Genomic DNA, 25,555 nt, shown 5'->3' on the forward strand with positions numbered 1-25,555 from the left:
GCCGCCATTTTCCCAGAGCGAGAGGCAGTGACACTGAGCGGGCGCAGGGGGCCGAGTCGGAGACCGTGCCTGAGTTCGGGAGCGGCAACAGAGGGGGCATAGACACTCTGAGCAGCCTTGCCGTCGCCTCTGCGTTCCTGTTGACTATCTGGGTGCCCCCTCCCCTACTCCTTGATTGCTGGTGAAGAGGCTGCGCGCTGCTGTTTGGGGAGGGGGTGTGTGGAGCCGGGTCCTGTGTCCGCAGTGGCTGCTGTCGGGGGTTCGTCTGTTCGCGGAGGTGTGGAGAGACTCCTTGGGGGTCGAGCAGATAACGGGGTTCGGGTGTCTGTTGTGTGAACATCGCAGGTCAGTGCTTGTCGTCTCCTTGGGAGTTCTTGGGGTTTGCGGGGTGGAGGGACGCGTGTTTCAAGAGGGAGGGGGCTTTCTCATTTTTATCCTTCCGGGGGTGTTGGGGGGAGTCGACGCTGCCTCTCAGGTGTCTGGGCTGGGGCAAGACGTTGCTTGGTTGAATCGAATTTATCCTTTCTCTTCCCTGTCCCTGGAAAGGGAGCATTATGGCGGGTTTTAGGTTGGGGAAAGGGGAAACTGGCAGTTAAACCCCCTTGAGAGTGGGAGTTAGGGAGGGGGCGCACTCCTCATTGGCAGCGGGTTAAGGCCGCTTGGGTGAGGAGGGAGGCTTGTGACTGTTAGCAGGGTTTGTGTCGAAGTGGTCCCAGGAGCTGCCAGCTCTCCGTTTCCTCGACCGCATCTTGTTCAGGTGCTCAGAAGCCGTATAGGCCCCATTTTCGTCTCCCATTTCTTGGCTGGCAGTCTCTGGTATAATTTTCAGGTAAATACGAAGGGGGTTAAAAGGACGCTCTGGGTCTCTATCTCCCTTTGTGGGAGAACGAGACAGCTCCTCATCCTCTCCGGGAGAGGGTAAACCCGCCCCTGAGGTGGTCACCCCAGTACCCAGCCTTCTCAGTCTCCTCCCCCACTCCGCTTGCATTATCGCCGTCCTTTACTGTACCGGAGGCTTAGAATCCACAATATGGCACATTTCAGAAAAGCTTATTTTGACCAAGGGATTGGCACAAACACTGTGGCAGCAGATACAGAAGAGAAACAAACGGCTCACTGTGCTAAACGGGGGAGGGGGAGAGAAAAAACAATCCGGAGTGCTCTCTTCCACTGGCCTCAGTTCCGTAGAGATCCGTTCTTGCTAAAGTCTGTCTTAAGAATGATAATTTAAAGTCGAAGAGAAATCGCTAGAGTTCGCTTTGGAGTAAATCCCGGGTTGGTTTCTTTTTTTTTTTTTTTTTTTTTTTGGCGATTTCCCCCCCCCCCCCCCTTTTAGAGATGTGAATAACGTAAGGTGTTGGAGTTCTGGAGACCTTGGAGAGAATTAAGTGAAGTGCATTCAACTCTAGGCTGGAGACATCAATACCTAATTGGAAAATAGTCCCGTTTTTTCCCTTATTTTCTGAGATGGGAAGTAAAAAGTGAAATTTCCCTCTTTTGTCCTTTACAGATTCTAAAAATGGCGGCCCCAGGCTGATGTTGTGGTAATCTAATCAGCTCGGGTCCTCCACACCCCATGCAGTGCGTTTGTCTGCAGCATATTACAGGCTTATTATGTTTACATGAAAAGACTGTGCTGCTTTTCTTTCCCGAATAGTTTACAAAAATGTGTTGATTTTACTGCAAATTACAACGCTGTGTTTTAGTTGATTAATTTTGTTGGTTTTTCCTGAGAGGCAAATGAAATGACACCACTTCCAAAAAAAAATAATAAAAAACACTCAGGTAGCCTTAGAAATTTGAGTAGTGAGGATGGGTGCACTTAAATATTCAAAAAAAAATTACTTGGGACAAATATTAGTTTTCTGCTCGTTTAATCCGAGTGTCTTTTATTCACTGTGCTAAAGTCAGTTAAATGTTGAATAAGTGTATAAGTGCAACATTTTGTGTGAGTAGATGTTTTAATTTAGAGTGTAATGTTTCCCATCCAACACTTGACCAATTTTATGAATTTTGGTTTTTGTACTCTTTCAGATTAATTTTTAGGGAGCTGTACAAACAAGCCTAAACCTGTTACTTCACTGGGTGTGGAGATGCTTGTTCTTCTCACTATTATATTTTGCATCCATGTTTCTCATATATTTAAGCATTCCTTATGCATTTTCTAAGTTTGTATATTTCATGAAGTGAAGCTCCATGCTTTGCTGCCTTTTAAAATTGTTTTATAGCATGCAATCATAATTATGTAAGTAAAAAAGTAAGGCTTTAGTTCTTGATACCCCGCCCTGTACCCATTTACCTATTATGGGATGTGGAACTTAGTCTGTTTTAATAGACTAAATAAAAGCCATACCATAATATAGAGTCTTGAATCCATTTTATGCTAATTTCAGTATCTTATAGATGGAGGCAGAAAATTAAATGGTGTTACTTAACAATATTTTTAAAAGTGGGAATGATTAGAATTTATTTTTGGAGTGGAAGGGTGATCTTTTTGCCTGGACTCAGCAGCGAGATATCAGTGGGCCATTAATGGCATTTAATGACCATTCTGATGTGGAATAACTGAAAGATGAGTAGTTATTGAAATCTAGTAGTTCTTGAAAAGGTTGGAGAGTACACACCCTTTCATGATTCTTTTATTCCACAGTAAATTCTGCTCCAGTATTTACAACGGAATAAGGGAATCATGAAGTTCGTATATGAACTAGTTGTCTGTTGTACAAAATAATTGTAGCAATCACTGCCTTAGTTTCTTCATGGAAGACAGTGTACAACTGTACTTAGAATCTTTGGAATATTTTAGTATGAAATGAAATGTTGGTGGGTAGTGGGAGAGTTTATGTAGGGATTTGGGGTCAATACTCATTTGTATGTGCTCTGATCGTATAAGTCTAGATCCATAACTGCTGGGTAAGGATTGTGCATTTATTTTATGGACTACATAGTTACAATCTGTGGTTCAGAAGGTTGGTAGTTTAAACTTGCTATCTATGGTAGGAAATCAGTATACTCTTAGGAAAATTCATTTTATGTAGCCATGGAAAGGAACACTGTATACAACCATTGTTTTTTCTTGATAGTGACCTTGATCAGCTCTAGACACACAAAGCATTTGGACTTATTTGGCTTCAAATAAACAATACCAAGTTAGAAATTATAAGAAAAGCTGCCTTGACTCTATTAGCTTTCTTCATACTAGCCTGCTTCATTTGTTTGTATTTTGTTTGTTTCTTTTGATATATTTTTTGAATGTATTGTACTCTTTTAAATGGTTACTTTATAAATAACATGGCTGTAAGTGTTTGGTTTTTGTTAATGTGTATGTACCCCATTGACCATCTGTGTTTTAAATTAGAAATTGTAGGGGCAATTTTTTTTTAAAAAGGTTAAGTATAATTTTTTCTGAGTGAGTTTTGAAACATTCAGTCTCTTGGGGGAAAACTAGTCAAATAGTCTTTGTTCTTAGGGTAGCTAAGGTTGAGGGATTAGGTGTTTGTCTGTTTAAGTGGATTTGTAGAAAATCATAATGTAATTGGTGAGCAAATTTTATTTTTAGAGACTGTAGTTTGATCATACTTCCCTTTTGTTGTCAGTGTAAGTTATAGGATCCCTTTGATCTCAGTTTAAGTTAGAACCTTTACAGGGCTCCTGTATTTCCCTTCAACTCTTAAGATTTCTGATAACTCCCTCACAATTTTGTCTTGTTTGTCTTAGAGCTTCCAGCTGGAGAATTTTTCCATGTATATACTAAAGCAAGCTCTAGGACTTCTTGGATCTAAAATGAGGAAGTGAGGGGAAAAGCCAATTAATAAGTTAGGAGAAATTCTTCCTTTAACACATAACCTTAGTGGTCTTAGTGAAAGTCTAACTTCTTAAATTGGTTTTTTATTTCTAAGAATAATGTACCCATTTCATGCATCAAACTCTTAAACGTATGGTTTTATTTTTAAAAATGTGTTATGTAAATCCTAACAGCTCTGCTTAGTTCTGGAAGTTACTACTAGGACTTTAATGTGTACTGTCATTGTGTGTTTAAAATGGAGAAAACCAAAAGGACTTTGAAGAGCTACCACAAACTGCTAAAGAAATGTTAGTATGTAATTTTTACAAAAGATGCTGTTTATTTTTTTTAAAATATTTTAGTAATGTGTAATTAGCTTTTATTTCCAAAGGATTTATTCACAATAGAAAGTAGGTGCTCAATTATTTTTTGAGTTTAAAGCTTTCATTTGAGCAAACACATCTCAAATATTCAGGGTAATCAGGGACTTTTCTTTGTTACATGTTAGGAAAAGCATTTAATACTTGTAGTCAGGGAGACTTGTTAATATTGACTATAGAATTATTTTTATTTTGTGGTAAAATTTTTTTTTATATTGGCTGGCAAAATAAGGATACTATTTTAGGTGCTGCTGTATAAATGTTAGCTTTTAGGCTGGTTTGAAATTGGAGTGGCTCACAATTTTTTACTGTCTCTTGTAATGTACAAATGTTGGGAAGAGCTTTATTTTTTTTTTAATATTAAAAGGATAGTATATATTACCTAAAAACTTATTTAATGTGGAAGAGCAATATTTATGGTTGAAAATAGTTTTTTAGTGCACCAAATTTGAAGTAACCATATTTAACTAAAAATCTTGCTATTGCCATTAAACAGTATTTTACAGACAGGTAGGAATTAACCAAAAGAATTTTTTTGTTGTTATTGTGAGCATTTGTGATCAGTTCTACATAAAAAGTCAAAATGATGATGACTCAGGTTAACTTAATTAAATGTTATTTGTATCTTTAAGACTATGAGAAGTATTTATTAACCGTTAGTAAATAGGATGCTTTTTACTTAAGTGAGAGTCAAGAAAATAGGTGGGTCTTATATTTCACTTGATAAATATTTTCACTTAATATGAAATCAGTTTTTTTTTTCCTCAGAGGGGTCATAAATCAAATTTTATTTTTAAGACAGTTTGGGAAAGCTATTTTTATATTGTTAGGTGAATTTTACAACTTTATTGCAAAATCTGATTTGATTATTTACAAAAACTAGTTGAGCTGTTTGGGATCTTGAACTTTTCAATGCAACAGGTCAGTCAGAATTCTTTTTTGATGTGTTCAATTAAGATGCCATTGAAAACAGACATTATGACTTTTAATGCATAAATAGTATGTAATAATTCAATGAGTAATCAAGTCCACATCTATTATTTTTAGTTAAAATATTTATTTTTGCCTTTTAAAATTATTTCAAATGTGAAATTTGGATTTAAGACAGGACCTGAGAAACAAAATGATTTATGCAGCTTTCTTTGTTCTAGTTTTACAGTTGGAGAAGACAGGGAATTTTCTAGCAACTCTTAGATGTTTGCTTAGAGTTAATCCAAAGGAATAAACATCTTGGTCCTGAAGTTTATTATTGAGAAAGAACATTAAGTAATCACACCTGTGTTATAGCTAACTTGGTTGCATTTAAGGTCTGAGCCTGTGGCATAAAATTAAGTAATAGAACAATGGGATTGAGGTAGTTTTGGTTTGTGGTACTCGTAAGGTAAAGTTCAAGTTCACATACTTATATTATGTAACATTTTATCTGAGACAAGAAAAATTTTTATTAGTTTTTAAATCTATTTTGGCTTTTGTTTTCAAAAGGTATTTAAAACATAATTTTTATTTAAAGACTTTTATTTTTTTTTTAATTTTTTTTTTCAACGTTTATTTATTTTTGGGACAGAGAGAGACAGAGCATGAACGGGGGAGGGGCAGAGAGAGAGGGAGACACAGAATCGGAAACAGGCTCCAGCCTCCGAGCCATCAGCCCAGAGCCTGACGCGGGGCTCGAACTCACGGACCGTGAGATCGTGACCTGGCTGAAGTCGGACGCTTAACCGACTGCGCCACCCAGGCGCCCCTAAAGACTTTTAACTGAATTTACCATAAATTATTTTAAACTTATTTGAGTTAAGTAAGTTTTTAGCTTTGCACAGTGGCAGTATTGTAGCCAGTGAGGTTTATCTGAGGCATGATTATTGCTAATTGAGTTAAGTAAATTTAAAGATTAAATCTTTTCCCATTTGTCTCACTGGTCTAACAATCATGTAAAGCCTAGTATCAGTGGTTTTTAGCAAAAAGTGAGGAATGTGGTGAAAAGAATGAACTATTATCACTTAGGATGTTGTCAGAAAATAGTTTTGTTTTTTCAAAAGTTTACATATTGGGACACTGTATATGAGAAAGCTACACTTTCGTAATATTTTTTCTTATTTCACCGACTAATAATGAAAGATAATAGTTTCTAATTTTGATTTCACAGAGAGACCTCTTGAATTCCTCTTGTCCTGCTTTATATGTCATTCAAAGAAAGACAAGTTTCAGGAATTTGAAAACCCATTTTCTCTTTAACGATGTTGCAAAGGATGGGAAGATTCTTGATGTGACTGATTTGAATGGTTGGGACTCTGCTTCATTAGCTATAAATTGATGGGGGGTCTGAGGTTGGTCTGATACATAGTAGCTCTTCTTGAGAAAATAAGATTGTTCCTTTTGAATTATTTGCTTTTCTGCTGCCTCTCTTTAAGTGAATCTGTGTAATTGGCTGAATTGACAGCCTTATTACATCTTTACCATTAAGCCCCCAGCAAAACCATATTTTTCAAGCACAGACAAAAGATGAATTTAAGTAGCTGCTATTTCCCTTGTACTGTTTATTTCTACTCTTTAAAAGCCTGCTGTTTCAGGGTTTGTTTGGATGCAGGGTACGGAAATCATATCCAACCAGCTTAAGTAAAAGATTTGTTATAAGACTATAGGGAAATCTTAGAGAACTTTTTTGAAGAAAAGTACCGTTGGACCTCACAGGAATTGGCAAGGTGTCAGTGAGCCACTGTGCTCCATCTTGAGCCCTTTAATTAGCTGTGACTGGTTAAGGAGATGGTGGTAGGGTGGGTATTTGTGGTGTGAGGGAATTTGCTTGGATGGAGAGTAAGAGACGGACATCTAATTCATCGTGGAACAATTGCCTTTTTTCAGGGATGTTCAAATGTACTCGAGAGGGCCTCTGCAACTAAATAATTAGTATCAAATTGATGATTCCACTTTTTAATTTATTTTAAATGTATTTTTTTTAATGTTTATTTTTGAGAGAGAGAGAGAGAAGGGGGAGGGCCAGAGAGAGGGAGACAGAGGATCCGAAGTGGCTCCGTGCTGACAGCAGAGAGCCCAGTGCGAGGCTTGAACTCACTAGCTGTGAGAGCACGGCCTGAGCCGAAGTTGGACGCTCACCTGTCTGAGCCACTCAGGCACCCCCTCCACTTTTTAATTTTAAAAATACAAGTATTATATATAAATATATGCATGTGTTTTGAGGAATACTCCCAAAATACCAGTTTTTTTGTTTTAATTTTTTATTTTATTAAAACAATTCTTTAATATTTAATTTAATTGAGAGCGAGAGAGCAGGGGAGGGCAGAGAGAGAGGGAGACACAGAATCTAAAGCAGGCTCCAGGCTCTGATCTGTCAGCACAGAGCCCAAAATGCGGCTTGAACTCAGAACCATGAGATCGTGACCTGAGCTGAAGTCGGACGCCTAACCGACTGAGCCACCCAGGCGCCCCTTAATTTTTTATTTTAAAGTAATTTCAGGCTTACAGAAGTTACATGAATGCTACAAAACTTCTTATACCCTTTATTCACATCCCCTGATTTTTAACATTTTGTCACCTTTGCTTTATTATTCTCTCTATGCATGTAAAAAAAAAATTCTTAACTAGAGTAGATTGCATATAAGATGCTGTCTTATACTTAAATATGCATTTTTAAAGATCAAGCATCTTTTCTTAGGTAACCAGAGTGGTTAAACTTAGGAAGTTTGGCATTGATGTAATTCTTTTTATCTAGTCTGTTGTCCATATTCCGTTTTCATCAGTTGTCCCAATTATGTCCTTTATTAGCACTTTTTTTTCTGGTGCAGTCGCCAATTCAGGATCACGGATTGCATTTAGTTCTCTGATCTCTTTGTCTTTCATGACATTGGCAAGCTAGCTATTTATACAGTGCCCCTCAATTGGGTTTATCTAAGGTTTCTTCATGATTAGATTCAGGTTTTGCATTTTTGGCTGGAATACTAGATAAGCAGTATGTGGGCTTTTTTTTTTTTTAATCATTTTTGTTTGCCCCTTACCAGTATGTTCATTTTGATCGCTGGGTTAAGGTGTTTAGTAGTTTTTCCATTGTATAGTTACTGTTTCTCATTTTGCCTTTATTAAGTAATTTGTGGAAAGATATTTTGAGATTGTGTAAATATTCTGGTCCCTGTCATACTTTCTTAGATTTAGTGTCTATAGGTGATTCTTGCTTAAATAAGTTTTTACTTTGCGTCTGTATATACACCGAAGTTCTTAGCAGTGATTTGTGTCTGAGTAATTGGAATTGTGGGAGTTTTCTTTTCTCTTCTGATTTTTCTGAGACATATGGATAGCTTTTGTAATCAAAAACAGATGAAAAAAATTGAAGGAAAGTGTAGATAATTTGGATAGTATCAGATATTATTCTTGCACAGTTTTCTACATAAATGTGGGTTTAAAATAGCTTTCTGAATGCTGATCTAATTTGAAATTCAGAATATAGAAAATAAGTGCTTAGGTTGTTAAATTATTTTTAAAAAATTATGACGTTCCAATTCCTTATTTAGCTTTTAGAATTATTGCTAAATGAGCTTTGAATTACAGTTATGTTTAGGTTTATGATTTGCTACTAATGCTAGCACTTTGATTTCTAAGACAAGACTGAAAATACATATTTTAATTATGGTGTTACTCCCCTTCCTCCATTAAAAAAAAATCCTTGAAGTAATTCTTTTGAAGAAAAGTATTTTTTTTCTGAAATTGAGATAAGTTCTTTTTGTTTTAACATACATGCAAGTTGGATGTTTTATTTATTTATTTTTAAATATTTATTTTTGAAAGAGAGAATGCACACCTGCGTGAGCCGGGGAGGGCCAGAGAGAGAGGGACAGAGGATCCCAAGCGGCTCTGTGCTGACAGTGCAGAGCCTGATTCACGGCTCTAACTCAGGAACCTTGAGATCATGACTTGAGCCAAAGTTGGACACTCAACCGGCTGAGCCACCCAGGCGTCCCCAAGTTTGCTCTTTAAAAAAGGTTAGTGAGATGGTACACTTAACAAAGCAGAGCTTTAAACATCTATAACTCTTAGGACAAAGTGGTACGTGATTTTGGAATAAATACAGTACTCATTGTAGAAAAGTTCAGAAGGACAAGAAAGGGACAAGAAACAGGAAAAACACTGATTCAAACTTTAATTACATTATAGTGATACTTTTATCAGTTTTGTATAGTGATAGCAAGATATTCATAGTGAATTTGGATGATAATTTGAATATTTTACTGATGTGAATGAAAATTACTAATTTGATTGGAAATTTTCAGAAGAATGGGAGAAGAAAGTTTGAGACTTGTGAATACTTGTAGAGTGGAGATTATATCTTTTAAAACTTAAAATTTCAAGGCACATGGGTGACTTCGTCAGTTAAGTGTCCAACTTTGGCTCAGGTCATGATCTCACAGTCTGTGAGTTTGAGCCCCACGTCAGGCTCTGTGCCAACAGCTCAGAGTGTGGAGCCTGCTTCAGATTCTGTGTCTCCCTCTCTCTCTGTCCCTACCCCACTCCCACTCTGTCTCTCTCAAGAATAAAATAAAAACAAAAAAAATTTTCCTTGGGAGAAAATTAAGGTAATCATATTTCAAATAAGGAGGATTAATAAGATGATATAGTTGATTCTTAGTATTTTGCAGGTGCTTAATTAATTTAAAACTCATTTGAATCAACCGTATCTATCTGTGTCTTAAGAGAATGAAAGTTCAGTTTGTAAAACTACCAAATCTTACCCATTATCTTAAAAAAGTACAGGGTGAAAGGTGCAAAAGCAAATCCTATGATAAACAGGATTTTCTTTTAGGCCACAACCCCCATCCTGGACATGTAAAATAACACCCTATTAAAGTTAAAATGTTTTCTTTTTCTTAGAGTTTATTCACTTATTTTTGACAGAGGGAGAGAGAATCCCAAACAGGCTTAAATGCCAGGCTTGAACCCACAAATCATGAAATAATGACCTGAGCTAAAATCAAGAGTCAGACACTTAACTGACTGAGCTACCCAGGCGTACCCTATTGACTGAAGTTAAGAAACCAGAGTTAGAATTGATTGGTGAGATCTTTTAGTGAGCTATTTTTCATTGTGGCCCAGGGACCCCATGTGTTATTTATGTAGAGTGCTTATTAAACATTCTTGGGCCCAATTCCAGACCTACTTAATTACATCTAGTGGAGCCATGAATTTGCATTTTAGTTACTAGTCTCAGAAATTTTTATACTGTTCTAGTTCTTTCCTTTTATTTTACAACTAGACCAAATCCCAGGGAGGTTAAATAATTTTCTCTAGGTCATATAGTTAGATAGTGGTTGATCAAGGATTGAAATTTAGGTCATGATTCTTGATGCTTTAAACTTTTCCAAGAAACCATGCTGACTGCCCTCTTGAGAAGCCAGGCCACTATTTTTAGATTCTCTGAATGAGGGAATACTTTGTGCAATGTCATGTGACAGACTCTATATGTTTAGTGTTTCTGTACATCCTAATTCAAGATGATCTGTTGGTTTCCAGAACCTGCGAGTTATTTGGATAAGAGTCTTGGATTGGAATTGTAACAGTACAAATTGTGATCAAGTTACGGTGAGCCTTGAATGCCATGATAAAAGATTATGGCCTTTATGGGGAAGTTGCTGAAAAATTTGCTTTGGGGAGTGACATACTGGGACATGCTTATTTATCCCCTCCAATTCTTAAGATCATGCAAGTGTTATATGCTTATTAAAAGAGCTCAAACAATACTTCTTTAGCGGCAATATTGCACAGGGCTTAAGAGTAGATACTAGAACTACAATCAAACCAGGTTGTATTGCCTAGTGACCTGGGCAAGTTAGTTATCTTTTAGTGCGTTAGTTTGTTGATATGCAACATTGAGGTAACAATAGAGCTTATCTTATACAGTCGTTTTGAGAATTCAGTGTTAATATGTGTACAATCCTTAGTAGGCTCTCCAGCTGTTTGTGTTGTAGTTGTTTCTTGAAAAAACAGAACCATCCCTAGTGTCTCTTATATGCTGAGGTGATCACTATTTATAGCTTCTATATTTTTCCTAAAGTGTTTTTACATAGATACAGTAGAAGATTCTTACCTTCATTTAAGATATATTTTTAAAAAAATTAATGTTTTATTTATGTATTTATTTATTTTTGAGAGAAAAAGAGGCAGAGAGAGAGATACAGAATCCAAAGCAGGCTTCAGGCTCTGAGCTGTCAGTACAGAGCCCGATGCGGGGCTCGAACTCACAAACTGTGAAATCGTGACCTGAGTCAGAGTTGGATGTGTAACCCACTGAGCCACCCAAGTGCCCTTCATTTAAAAAATATTAATGCTGGGGGTGCCTGGGTGGCTCAGTCAGTTACACGTCCGACTTCAGCTCAGGTCTTGTGATTCATGAGTTCCAGCCCTGCATCGGGCTCTGTGCTGATAGCTCAGAGCATGGAGCCTGCTTCCAATTCTGTGTGTCTCTCTCTCTCTGGCCCTCTCCCTTGCTTGCACTCTGTCTCTCTCTCTCCCAAAGATAAGTAAACATTAAAAAAATACTTAAAAAATATTAATGCCAATTGAATGTTGAATGATGTAAACTTTGTGCTGCCTCCATTTGTTGAGTTCAATGCTCGTAAAAGTCCTATGTTTCCAAATTGGCTAATCCCATTGTACTTGTATTGTGTTTATATTATTAGGTATAATTAAACCATTGATAAATGAATGTGAAAAGAGGGTTGTATTTTTTTTTTAAGTTTATTTATTTTGAGAGAGCGAGATCGAGAGCGTGCCGGCATGCGTGATCAGAGAGGGGCAAAGAGAAAGGAGAGAGAATCCCAGGCAGGCTCCCTTTATCACGAAGCCTGACAGAGGCTCAGTTCCACAAACCTTGAGATCTTGACCTCAGCTGATATCAAGAGTCTGAACCTTAACTGACCGAGCCACCCAGGCATCCCTGAGAATTGACACAAACTAAGTTAATTACTTTGGAAAACTTGTTAAAGATACATTAATTGTCAAAGAAAGTTGTTAGGTATGGGTAAGGTAACTAAAATAATACAAATCCAAATCGAGAAGGAGATCTGCATTCTCATTGCTCCACAGGTGTCTAAGTAATTTGTTACCTTGAAATAATCTAAAACCAAAAATTATAGACAATGCATTATAGATAGGGTTTAAACAATAATGAGAACCCAAAATTCCAATTAGCAGAGCCATGTTCAAAGAGAACATTTGGGCTTGACATTAAAATATTGATGAATTATATTTTAAATGAAAAAGTTCAGTGTTTATAAGGTATACGTAACTTTTAAATGGTTCTCCAGGTTAATTGACTTTGATGAACTAACCAATTTTGAGTTACTGTTTTTTATATATATAAATCCAGATTTTTTTTTCAGTCCAAAAGGAGATGAATCTTACTGTATTCTCTAGCATTTTTTTTTCCATTTAGTATCTTAGAAATATAAAAATGCTCTTTCATGCTGACATCTTGGCCTCTAGAATTGTTTGTGGTCATGTGTTGCAGCATCCTTAGGAAACTAATACTCCCCTCAATTCCAGTTACTCTCAGTGAAGCCCACTGCTAGACAACACACACACACACCACGCACACACATACATACAAAAGAAAAATAATTAAAATGCTGTTTCAGAGTCTGATTGTGCTTTGTCTACTTGGGTTTGTAGGATTCTGCCTAGATGAAATGACAGATTTCGCATGTCCATGGAATTGAATAGATTCATTGATGTATCAAGATCCAGTAACCTTTATTATCTTGTGAGATTTAAATTCTACTCTTCTTTAGGACTCTTCTAACTGTTAATATTGTAAACTAGATTCCTTCAGTAGTAAATAGTTGAATGCCCTCTATGTGAAAGCATTAGGGTGCTACTGATTTTGGCTTGCTGATCTTGCACATATTTCCTAAGGGAAGTAACTGATTGTGTTGGCTAATAACTCTGGGATCAGTTTGTGTGGTTTTCAAATTTTAGCTTGCAATAGTTTGGTATATTGTTAATGTGGTTGCTGTATGTTAGTAATAACTTATTAATTATACACTAATGTAATAACTTTGATTTTTGAATTCCAAGTAAAAACTGGCAGATCTTATGGACACAGTATTGTGCCAAAAGACACAAGTTCTTTTATTGTGTAATTACTTTGAGAATATCTGAGAAACTAATATTTATCATTTAAATTTAATCTAGAGTGATGGTGGATTTTTAAAAAGAGATTCTGCTGGTATAGCCTGTAAGTTCACTTATAGGAAGTTTAAAGTTTATGCTTCTTGCCTCCTAAATTTAATGGCTCATTAAGGATTTGGAGAAAAGTATTTCTAGTTCAGTCCCCAACTTCACACAGCAATTTCTTTATATACAAATGACTTTTATAAGGGTGGCCAATCAGCTCAGTACATGTTAATTATTATTATTTTTTTTTACCTACGTGTATACATAATGTTTTCTATCTGTAAAGACGGAAAGGTCTTTAAAAGTAATTTGGAAAGGGAACGTGGATGTAGCCTCTCATAGCAAATGTACTGGTTAGTAATAGTACCTGCATCTACCAACTTCATTCTTGACATTTTATTTTTCCCTTTATTGTACAGTTTTTCAGTGATTATATGCCTGTTCAAGACAAGCTACTTTTTTTTTTTAATTTTTTTTTCAACGTTTATTTATTTTTGGGACAGAGAGAGACAGAGCATGAACGGGGGAGGGGCAGAGAGAGAGGGAGATACAGAATCGGAAACAGGCTCCAGGCTCTGAGCCATCAGCCCAGAGCCCGACGCGGGGCTCAAACTCCCAGACCGCGAGATCGTGACCTGGCTGAAGTTGGACGCCTAACCGACTGCGCCACCCAGGCGCCCCAAGACAAGCTACTTTAAAAGATCGTCTTGAACAAGACGTATAATAGGTTAATGAAGTTTGTACATCTGAGTAATTTTCCTAATGGAGGCTTAGATCTACTAATTCTGTATTTTATTCTTGAGAGTAAGATGCTTTTTCCCTAAGCTTCAACTCTCTACTTGTTATGCACTTGTCGTTCATTTCCAGTTTTTTGTTTTCATTTTTCTATTTACATTAATGTATGAAGAGGAAGAACTTGATCGTTGAATTCTGTAAGTCTTGGGATTAAAAGGACTCTGTCTGGCAAATGCTGCAGAAATAAGTGGTTTAAACATGGAAAGTATTTTTTCTTATTCGTTTTGCTAGTCTTTTGCAGATTTATAGGCTAATACTTAGAAATTAAAGTGCTCTTGTTTTAGACTTAAGGTTTTTATAGTAAATATTTTAAACGTGGAATAGAAGATATCTTTTCAGGTATTTACAATAGTAGAGCTGTTTTTTCACTATTTTAGTGGCCTTAGTGGTCAACAGTTTTATGACTGGGGTTGATTAAATTATCATTGGATTGAGTAGTATGAACTTCATGCTTTTAATTCTAAAGAGGGAAGGCACGAACATACCAACTCTGCAAGGTAGAATTTTACCCATTTTTCATGAGAGGCCTAGAGAGACTGACGGTCACGTAAGCTAAAGAGGGACTGATCAAGAATTTGAATTCAGATCATTTGAAAAAAATCATCATAGCATTCTATTGATCCTTATAAAGGAATAATTTTTGGCTCAGTAATGAGAATACACAAATCGTTATCAAAGGCAGTTATTTAAAACTACTCTAAGATACCTTTGATTATATTAATTGCCTTAGCTCGATAAAAGGACCTTAAGGGCAGGGATGCCTGGGTGGCTCAGTGGGTTAAGTGTCTGACTTTGGCTCAGGTCATGATCTCACAGTTCATGAGTTTGAGCCCCACATTGTGCTCTGTGCTGAAAGCTTGGAGCCTGGAGCCTGCCTCCCTCTCTCTGTGTCCCTCCCCTGCTCACACTCTGTCTCTCTCTCTCCCTCAAAATAAATAAACATTAAAAAAAGTGGGGGGTGCTTAAGGCCAACTTAATTTTGTTCACTGCTCATTCCCTAGCACATAGAGCAGTATCCAGAACATAGTATATGCTCAATAAATATGTTGAGTGGATGAATTTGAGTTTATTACATTTAAAATGACAGAATAGTCCTAATCTGGGGGATAAGTGCTTAAAAATACACAAGATTTCTTCCATTGTTTGGAGACAAGAAATTCAGAACTTGATACGCTGGAAGGGTTGTTGATTATTGGAAATTATTCAGATGATGGAGACGATGGTAGGGGCCTTGGAAATTGAGGAAGAATGAATCTGAAACACTGAGGAGACACAAAAGGCAAGGTGAGCAGATATAATAGGAGACTAGAAAAAAAGAAGGATTAAATAGGGAGCTGGGAAAATGGGGTACTGACAAGAAATGGAATGGAAAGCGTGTGGAAAAGATTCAGTTTGAAAGTTTAATTTTTGCAATGATGGCAGATATTTAAATGGGTACACATCCTATAGGTGGCTGGGAGTAGGAAATCAAACAGGAATGAATGGTAAAATCTGAGATTGATGGAGATGAATAATGGAGAGGGTTGAGCCTTTAGGGACAGCCACATTTTAAAAATAATAACAGAAGGAAGCAATTATTAAAAATAAAGTTTCAGAAGAAAATCAATAATGTTCTTCTGTGGCACATTTTTCATTTTGTTTTAAGATGTGTTCCTGTTCATCTAAAAGGGGAGAAGGGGATTAAGTGTGTTAGGGTGAGGAAAATTTGATATAATCAGGAATAATTTAGGTGGTGTTGTCACCACATTCTAGGCTTTGAGAGCTAAAATATAAATATCTCGTTTCTTGGTATGGGGTAAAGTAGATGATCCAGTTTTGGAAACTAAATGTCTAATAGCTATTTCAAAATAATAGGTCGAAATGTAAACCAGTACTTTAAAAAAGTTAAGTAATACGGGGGCACCTGGGTGGCTCAGTCGGTTGGGCATCCAACTTCGGACCAGGTCATGATCTCGCGGTCCGTGGGTTCGAGCCCTGCGTCGGTCTCTGTGCTGACAGCTCAGAGCCTGGAGCCTGCTTTGAATTCTGTGTCTCCCTCTCTCTCTGCCCCTTCCCTACTCACGCTCTGTCTCTCTCTGTCTCTCGCAAATAAACATTGAAAAAAAATTTTTTTTAAAAAACAAGTAATGCGTTCTTTGGAAGGTTTACAAGGGAAGAGATTAGCATGGGACAAATTTTATGGCTCAAATAGTTTTTTGAGTTCAGCTAGTTAAATTTTTGTTTATTGAGAAAATAGTCCTCAGGAGGTTGATCTGCTAGAGACCTCAAAGCTAGTTTTGTATCACAGAAGTCTAAGTTGTGAAGTTGAGAATGCTTCAAGGAAGCATTAATGCTTAAATGATCCCTGAAGGTTTAATCAGATTTTTGTTGGGTGGAATGGTTATATGTAAAGGAAAATTACTTTAGAAATTTTGAAGGGGAATGAGCAAAGATAACGCCAGCAATAGAAAAAGACTGGCATAATCAGAGGATTTATATATTGGAATATTAGTGTGGAACAAGGTAACCTGATAATGTCAAGATTAGGAATTTAATTGGAGTTACTGTGAGCTACTATTCTTTTTTTGAAGAGGGCAAACTAGGAGACTTGTGGGCTTTGAAGTATAATCTGTTCAGAGTTTAAGCAGTTGTTCCAGAATAAAGGGCTGGAGCAAATGCCTTTTTAAAAAATAAGACATCTAGGCCACATCTTAGACCTATTAAATCAGAATCTCTGGGGGTAAGGCCTAGGAATCCATAATTTTCAACTACTAACCCCAGGTATATGAAAAGTAGCAGTTTGTGATTTTATGTTTGAGAACGATTGGTTTAAAGGTCAAGTTAGAATAGGGAGAGAGAGAGACCACTTAGAAAATTATTCTGACAGCCCAAGTCTGAGATAATAAAATGTAGACAGTAGAGACAGAAAGATTTGTTTGAATCCTATTAATTAGCTTTGCTACACATTGTGTTTAGATAGGGGAAGAAGAGAGGGCTCACGTTCTCTAGTCTGAAATAAATGATTCAAAATAGTGATAGAAAGAATAATTCATTCTGGAGGGGACGTTGTTTTACTTGAGACTAGAATGAAGAATGAGAGAATAAAATTATTGCCAACTTTGATTGTTTCAGTCAAAAATTATGCCCTTACCTAATGGCATACTTATTTCAAGGCTGAAAAAGCAAGAATGAACCAGCCCAATAGTCTGTACGGGTTGACTAAAAGATAAATGCAGGGTTTTTTGTTGTTTTTGTTTGATTTTTTAATTATAACAGACTCTAACACTACTTTTTGGGAGCATATTTTTCCTTTTCTGCTTTAGGCAGATAGAGTGTACCAATCAAGTAAGTTTTTCATGTCACATGATGAGTCTGTAAGTATTTTCTTTTAGCCAGTGATTTTTGAACTATTCTCCAGGAAGCCTTAGGCTTGTCATGTGGTAGGTGGGAGGATGTCAGGCAGGGCCATTTCCGTGCCACCCTCTTTAACTATAGACATAGCAAATATGAGGTACAAATGCCTACTATATCTTTTAGCAGACATTACTAATTACTTGAGGCCTTCTCCTGTTATATTTGGCTGTGGCCTCCTTAACACAGTACTTCAAGTTGATATCAGCAATCGGAGAAAGCATAGTAGATTAAAGCTAATTTTCATCTTGGAATTAAAATACATGCTTAGATTATGGTTTAAGAGTTCATTTGTGGGGTGCCAGGGTGACTCAGTGGGTTGAGTGTCAGACTCTTGATTTCAGCTCAGGTCATGATCCCGGGGTCGTGGGATCAAGCCCTGCTTCAGGTTCTGTGCTGAGCATGGACCCTGCTTAGGGTTCTCTCTCTGTCTGTCTGTCTCTGTCTCCCCCCACACCTCTTTCTCTTCCTCTCTTTGCCCCCCTCCCATGCGTGTGCTCACCCTTTCACTCTCTCTAAAAAAAAATAAAGATTTCATTCATAAGAAAATTTCTGTCAATACTCAAAAAAACAGGTTTGAAGGCCACAATTTTAATGTCATTTTTTTCAAATTAAATTTTAAGTTTTGAAGTAAGATTTACATACATTTCTAAGAAATAATACAGAGAAATTTTTTCCTTTATCCAGTTTCCCTTAATTGTAACATCTTGTAAAACTGTAGTACAGTGTCACAACCAGAATATTGACATTGATACAATCTATCCATTTTGTCCAGCTTTCCCTAGTTCTACTCCTGTGTGTGTGTGTGTTTAGTTTTCTGTATTTTTATTACATTTGTAAGGTTCCTGTATCTACTACCAGAGTTAAGATATAGAGCATTTCCATCTCCACAAGTTTCCCTGGACCTTACAACCACACTGATCTGTTCTCTATTTCTATAATATGTCATTCAAGACTCTTACATAAATGTAATTATATAGTATGTGATCTTTTTGGAACTGGATTTTTTATTTCACTCAACATAATGTCCTTAATATTCATTGGAGTTGTTGCATCTATCAGTAGTTCTTTAGGGGTGCCTGGGTGGTTCATTCGGTTAAGCATCTGACTCTTGCTTTCGGCTCACATCATGATCTCAGTGTCATGAGATTGAGCCCTACGTTGGGCTCCATGATAAGTATGGAGCTTGCTTGGGATTCTCTTTCTCCTTGTCTCTCTGACCCTCCCCTGCTTGCGCTCTCTCTCTCTCTCAAAATAAGTAAACATTTTAATAAAAAAAAATAGTTCCTTTCAAAATAAGTAAACATTTGAATAAAATAATTCCTTTATATTGCTAAGTAGTGTTCCATTTAATGTCATTTTCCCGTTTGGTAGCTACCACATAGAACATGCCACTTCAGGGACACCTGGGTGACTCAGTCAGTTAAGTGTCCGACTTTGGCTCAGGTCATGATCTCATGCTTTGTGGGTTTGAGGCCTGCATCGGGCTCTCTGCTGTCAGCCCGGAGCCTGCTTTGGATCCTCTCTCTTTCTTTCTCTGTGTCCCTACCCTGGTTGCTCTTGCTCTCTCAAAAGTAAAACTTAAAAAAAAAAAACCAAAACAGGCAGCTTCTGAGTTTAACTTTTAAATTTGTAGAACATGTTGTCTTTCATTGTCTTTTGTGAACTTCCCTGATTCTGTTTTCTCCTAATATCTCACTCCTCAACTCCATTGAGGACTACTGGGAGCACAGTTTAAAAATTACTAATGTAGATAGCAATTTTTTTTTTTTTAACAGAAGGAAGTTTTAGAATCCATGAGTATGTGGTATTATGCTTTACAGGTATTATGGTTCACACATGTGATATTTTACATTCACACATGTGATATTACTGCTTTTGTACTTAAAAGTAAGCTTTTGAGGAATTTAGGAAGATGTGATTATTAGGTTTGAAGATTCTTTGTCTTCTGTGCTTGTATATTGAGCAGTATATTCTAAGGTACGTAGTTGTGGGCCATATGGCAAATAGAAAGTGGAAATAGGTAACTATTTTAGAAGGAAGTTGCTTTTATTCTATTCTCAGATGTGAATCAAGACTAACCTCATTCTAAGAATAGGTTTGTATGTATAGGAAACAGAAATTGTGTGTTTATGCCCAGAGACTCTAGTCTACCCTGTCAACTCTATTATCGGTCACTGAATTGCTATTTTATTTATTTTTTTAATTTGCAAACCCCATACCTTTTTTTTTTAACTTTTTATTTATTTTGAGAGAGAGAGAGAGAGAGAGCCAGGGGAAGGGCAGAGAGAGAGAATCTCAAGCAGGCTCAATCCCACAAACCGTTGAAATCATGACCTGAGCTGAAATCAAGAGTTGGACGCTTCACCAATTGAGCCATCGAGGCACCCCCTGAATTGCTATTTTAAAACACCACACTTGGAGCACCCGTGTCTTGGGATTCTCTCTGTCTCTGTCTCTGTCTCTGTCTCTCTTTCTCTCTCTCTGCCCCTACTCCACTCACACTTTTTCTCTCTCTCTCAAAGTAAGGAAAGTTTAAAAAAGCCACATTTTACTAGATTTTATACTGTAGTTTGGTGATCTCCAACACTTCAGGGAATGACAAATACTATTCAAAAATGCATGGTGCATTAAAAAACTGATAGTATAGAAATTAATTCTTTTAACTTGTGGATGCTTTGGCATGGTAAAGGAGATTGAATGTACCAATACTTCTGTTGGTTGCAGAATTGATGTTTAAAAGTTTTCCCAAAACCCTGGTAGAAGGAAAGTTATCCCATTATATAATGCCAGACAATTCACTATATTCATACATGTATTTTTAAATTTAATGGACTTCATCTTTTAGAGAAATTTCAGGTTCACTTCAAAGATGAAAGGAATGTATAGATTTCCCACATGCCTCCTCCCCACACAAGCACAACCTTCATCATCATCAGTGTTCCTCATTATTATGGTACATTTATAACATTCAATGAACCAGCATTGAAACATCATTATCCGGGCACCTGAGTGACTCAGTTAGTTAAACGTCTGACTCTTCCGCTCAGGTCATGATCTTATGATTCAATGGTTCAAGCCCCTGCATTGGGCTCTGCACTGGCAGTGCGGAGCCTGCTTGGGATCCTCTCTCTACCTCTCCCTGATTCATGCACTCTCTCTCTCTCAAAATAAATAAATGAACTTATTAAAAAAACAGAAAAGAAACATCATTATCATCCAAAGTGTATAGTTTACATTGGGGTTCACTCTGTCTTCATGTATTTTTTTAAAAAGGTTATTCTTGACACTTTAATACTTTGATTCCAATGTCACATTACTAGTGAGCTAAAAGATAACATAAACTGAGTTGTAAGCTAGTATGAAGTTCCAAAAAATACTGGCAGATTTGGGAAAGTACCTTATTCTTGACCCTGAAGGGATGAGGTGGTGCTCATTGGATAATATCACAAGGATTGCCATTGATTTGTTAAAGTCTTTTATTCAGAGCCAATTTCTGTTGTGACAAAAATTCTGTAAAAAGAATTTCAGGTCCAGATTACCTATTGATTTTCACCATTACTGTGCACACAGATTTTTAGTTTAAGAAAATAATTGAAACTGTGTTTGGAGTTTATAATAAAGAGGTTTGTTGTTTTTTTGTTGTTTTTTTTTAAGTGAAACTACTTCTGTCAGATTCTCTGAAATTGAAGTCCAATACAGAAGTATCCTCTCACCTTTCTTGGCAAGAATGGATTTTGGAAAAGATCATAGATTCTATTTTTTTTTTCATTCAGATCATATTTATTGAGCACCTACAGTGCATGACAAAAGTGCATTTTATTTCAGGGGCGCCTGGGTGGCGCAGTCGGTTAAGCGTCCGACTTCAGCCAGGTCACGATCTCGTGGTCCGTGAGTTCGAGCCCTGCGTCAGGCTCTGGGCTGATGGCTCAGAGCCTGGAGCCTGTTTCCGATTCTGTGTCTCCCTCTCTCTCTGCCCCTCCCCCGTTCATGCTCTGTCTCTCTCTGTCCCAAAAATAAGTAAACGTTGAAAAAAAAAATTAAAAGTGCATTTTATTTTTTAATTTTTTTCTAGTAAACTCTCCCTCCAATCTGGAGCTCAAAGTGTGAGATTAAGAATCTCATGTTTCACTGACTGAGCCAGGCAGGCACCCAGATCAGAAATTCTTAAAAAAAAAAATTTTTTTTAACATTTATTTATTTTTGAGACACAGAGAGAGCATGCACAGGGGAGGGTCAGAGAAAGAGGGAGACACAGAATCTGAAACAGGCTCCAGGCTCTGAGCTGTCAGCACAGAGCCCGACACGGGGCTTGAACCCATGGACTGCGAGATCATGACCTGAGCTGAAGTCGGACGCTTAACTGACTGAGCCACCCAGGCGCCCCAGAAATTCTTTTTTTTTTTTTTTATTAAAGGTTACTTATTTTTGAGAGAGAGAAAAAGAGGGAGAGCATGAGCAGGGGAGGGGCAGAGAGAGAGGGAGAGAGAGAATCCCAAGCAGGCTCTGCACTGTCAGCACAGAACCCAATGGGGGGGTTCAGTCTCACCAACCTGTGAGATCATGACCTTAGCCAAGATCAAGCGTTGGACATGTTTAACCAACTGAGCCACCCAAGCTCCCCCCCATCAAAAATTCTTAAATTACTTGGACTGTACAAGTATGTAGTTGAGAGTTGTTCTCCAGTACTGATCTTTTAGGGACTTTTTATCTGGTCACCATAGCTAACACTAACTGAGTGCCACACACAATTCCTTGAAACAATTCAGGAAAACATGTTCTGTGATTATTCTTTTTTACAGATGAGGAGCTAAGGCTTCAAGAGAATAAGTAACCATTATTAGTTAAGTGGCAGAATGTGAAATCTGAAGCACTGTTACTTTGATGCTGAATTTAGTTGTAACAGTTAGTTGGAATTGTACTCAACAGGATCCAGTGAAACTCTATGAAACTCTTACAGAACCAGAAAAGACATTTCTCGAAATATAGGTTTCCATTTTTCAAACATTTCCATGAACTGACTCTGACTACAAGAATACAGATTTTTCTAAATAGAGATTTTATTTGCTATAAAAGTACTATAATGTAGGTTGGTGTAATTCTTTGTTTTTAGGAACCAAATGGTCATTAAAGAGAGACTCAAGTTAAAATTTAACTGATTAAATACGTGGTCTCAATTAACAAATAGTTTTGTACATGGAATTGAATATCCTTGTGCAAATTAGTAATCTCAGATTTGGAGCATGGTTCCTTTTTTAAATTTTTTTTTCTTTTTTTTTTTTTCAACGTTTTATTTATTTTTGGGACAGAGAGAGACAGAGCATGAACGGGGGAGGGGCAGAGAGAGAGGGAGACACAGAATCGGAAACAGGCTCCAGGCTCTGAGCCATCAGCCCAGAGCCTGACGCGGGGCTCGAACTCACGGACCGCGAGATCGTGACCTGGCTGAAGTCGGACGCTTAACCGACTGCGCCACCCAGGCGCCCCTGGAGCATGTTCCTTTAACTTCAGTGTATTAGTGAAGTGTACTGGTGAAGCATGTACTGAAAATAATAGAGTTTGAATATTCTTTGATTATGTGCTTTGCACCATCCCTGAAGTATTTTAAACCCAAATTTTAGACTTTGAGCCCATTCTTCTCTACTTCTGCAGTGTTCTAATGCATTTTTGTGGAATGGATGTGAGTTCATTAAGTAGATCAGGTTTGGGGGAGGAGCAAAGTGGGTTTCATTATTCTTTAAGTGTGCTAGAATAAATGGCATCCAGATAAATGAGACATTTATGTATTTATCTAATTTCTTCTCTTTTTGAGCAAGGCAGTTGTATTTTTCTCTTAACTGTAAATTGTAGGTTACCAATTATCTAGCAAATTTTAATTTCACTCAAACTAATGGGTAGGTGCTGGAATCAGACTGTTAGAATTCAAATTGGTTTTTTTTCCCCAAAAATGTTTGTTTATTTTGAGAGAGTGTGTGAGCACTTGAGCAGAGGAAGGGCAGAGAGGAAGAGATAGAATCCCAGGCAGTCTCCACAGTGTCAGCACAGAGCCAGATACAGAGCTCGATTCCATGACCCTGAATCGTGACCTGAACTGAGATCTAGAGTCGGACGCTTAATTGACTGAGCCACCTAGGTGCCCCTAGGGTTCAATTATTGAGTCTGTGATTTATTAGCTATGGAACTTTGGACAAGTTTAATCTATCTTCTCTGTAAAATGGGGATAATAAAGGTACCTACACCATAGGTTCATTGTGAGGATTAAGCATTGTAAGCACTCAGTATTTGTTATCACTGTTATAACTTCTGTTTGGGGAGGCTTGAGTATCAGGTAAGCGCTTGTAGAGAACTGTCTGATACTAATATTAACCCAATTGGAAAAAAATCATTCTGTTGTCAGAGTTATTTTTTGTTGTTTTTTGGAATCTGATATTTATTCTGTTCTTTTGATTATCAGGAGTACTTGGTTAATATACTCGTGATTATAAGGTGTAAACTGTAATATCAAAAACCTAACCTTCCTGTTTATAGTTGAAGTCCACAGAGCAGTGAAATGACTTGTCCTAAGTTTCATAGGTAATAAATTGGTAGTAGATCTTGATCAACCAGTATTTTTTAAATTATACCTTAGTCAACTGCTGTAGAGAAAGGAAATCTTAAGTGCATAATGAGGGCAGTTTAATTTCTAATTTATAAAGAAACGTTAGGTATGTAGTCCCTCACAGTTTCTTTGAAGTTGCTTTATTTCCGCTAGTAATATAGCTCAAAATTCACCTGCTTATTAGTGATACGTATCTAAAACATAAAAGTGTTGATTTAATTTTAATATTTATTGAACTCTGTGTAAGGTAGTTCCGAAAGACAGAAAGATAACAAATGACCCTTTCTTCAGAGAGATTATGTCAGGAGCACCTGGGTGGCACTGAGAGTGCAGAGCCTGCTTGGGATTCTCTCCCTCTTTCTCTGCCCCTCCCGTATTCACATGGGCTTGCTCCCTCACTCTCTCAAAAAACAAAAACACACATACGTTTTTAAAAAATATTATTTTAGAATACACTTTTATTTGTAATATTAGAAACAAATGTTCCTCCTGTTTCCATCCTTCTGCTTTTTGGGTATGGTATTCATCTTCTCAGTGGTATTTTTTGCTTCCTGAACTTTTTAACATGGTCTTAAAAGCAGCCTCAGTCTTAAACTGATAGACTATTTTGTAATTGCTTTTCCTAGCCTTTTATCTTGTTTTTCCTTCTTTAGGGTTTTATGTGTTTTTGTTTTGGGATTGTTGCCTTTGCTTTGCCAAATCTGTTTTTAATACTGTATTTTCTCAGTTTCTCCTCAGTTTGATTTGATACTTAGCTTTAATCGTTGCCTTTACTGTGTTTACATTTATTTGCATACAGAAGCGAAGAATAAATTTATTTTTTTAAGAATTAGCTGCTGTCTTTGTGTGAGCCCCTTTGGTTTTTTAGGTGCCATGTTAGGTGCCAAGCATCGATAATTTTATGCCATTTAAAAACAGCTCAATACTCCTATGTTCACTTGGTTTCTAGGTCTATTCTGGATAGCAGGTTTTGTGAAGACATTTGTTCTTTCTTGGACCTCAGATTTACCAGACATCTCATGGTATTTCCTTTTATATTATTTCTTTAATGGCTGCCATTTGTTCTCAATGTACTTTGTATATATTTTACTTGCCAGTTGGATAACCAGTTTCTTATTCACATATAAGATGTGAAACTTTGTGTAATTGTTTGGATTGTGTTGAATTGTTTTTTCTCCAGTTATGCCTGTGTTATAAGCTCACACCTTTTCTGCCTACTGCATTGGCTTTCCCTTTCGTTTCTTCTTAATTTTCAAGACACAACAATTTGACCCCAACGAATTTATGATGTTATTAAGTATCAACTGAATTTTTAAACAGTGTGAGTTTTCTGGTGATAGAGTTTTTGATATTAATGAATATAGTAAAATATTTGCCATTTTATGGTCTCAATAGATAGGACCTCTTGCCTTCTGGCCTCCTGTGAATAAATTC

General features: G+C 37.1%; 1 protein-coding gene and 1 pseudogene across 1 annotated transcript in view; both read left to right on the plus strand.

Moving 5' to 3' along the window:
- The first annotated feature begins 9 nt into the window (after nt 1–9).
- The window catches only part of KMT2E (lysine methyltransferase 2E (inactive)), a 100,968-nt gene continuing 75,422 nt past the window's right edge, over nt 10–25,555 (plus strand). Inside the window, 2 exon segments of the mRNA XM_040472877.1 lie at nt 10–345; nt 25,071–25,143. The gene's annotated coding sequence lies outside the window, so the exon portion shown is untranslated.
- LOC121029039 (uncharacterized) lies at nt 5,970–6,125 on the plus strand (annotated as a pseudogene).

Source organism: Herpailurus yagouaroundi, unplaced genomic scaffold, assembly GCF_014898765.1.
Source record: "Herpailurus yagouaroundi ecotype Mexico unplaced genomic scaffold, PumYag 100, whole genome shotgun sequence".
Classification (NCBI taxonomy): Eukaryota; Metazoa; Chordata; class Mammalia; order Carnivora; family Felidae; genus Herpailurus; species Herpailurus yagouaroundi.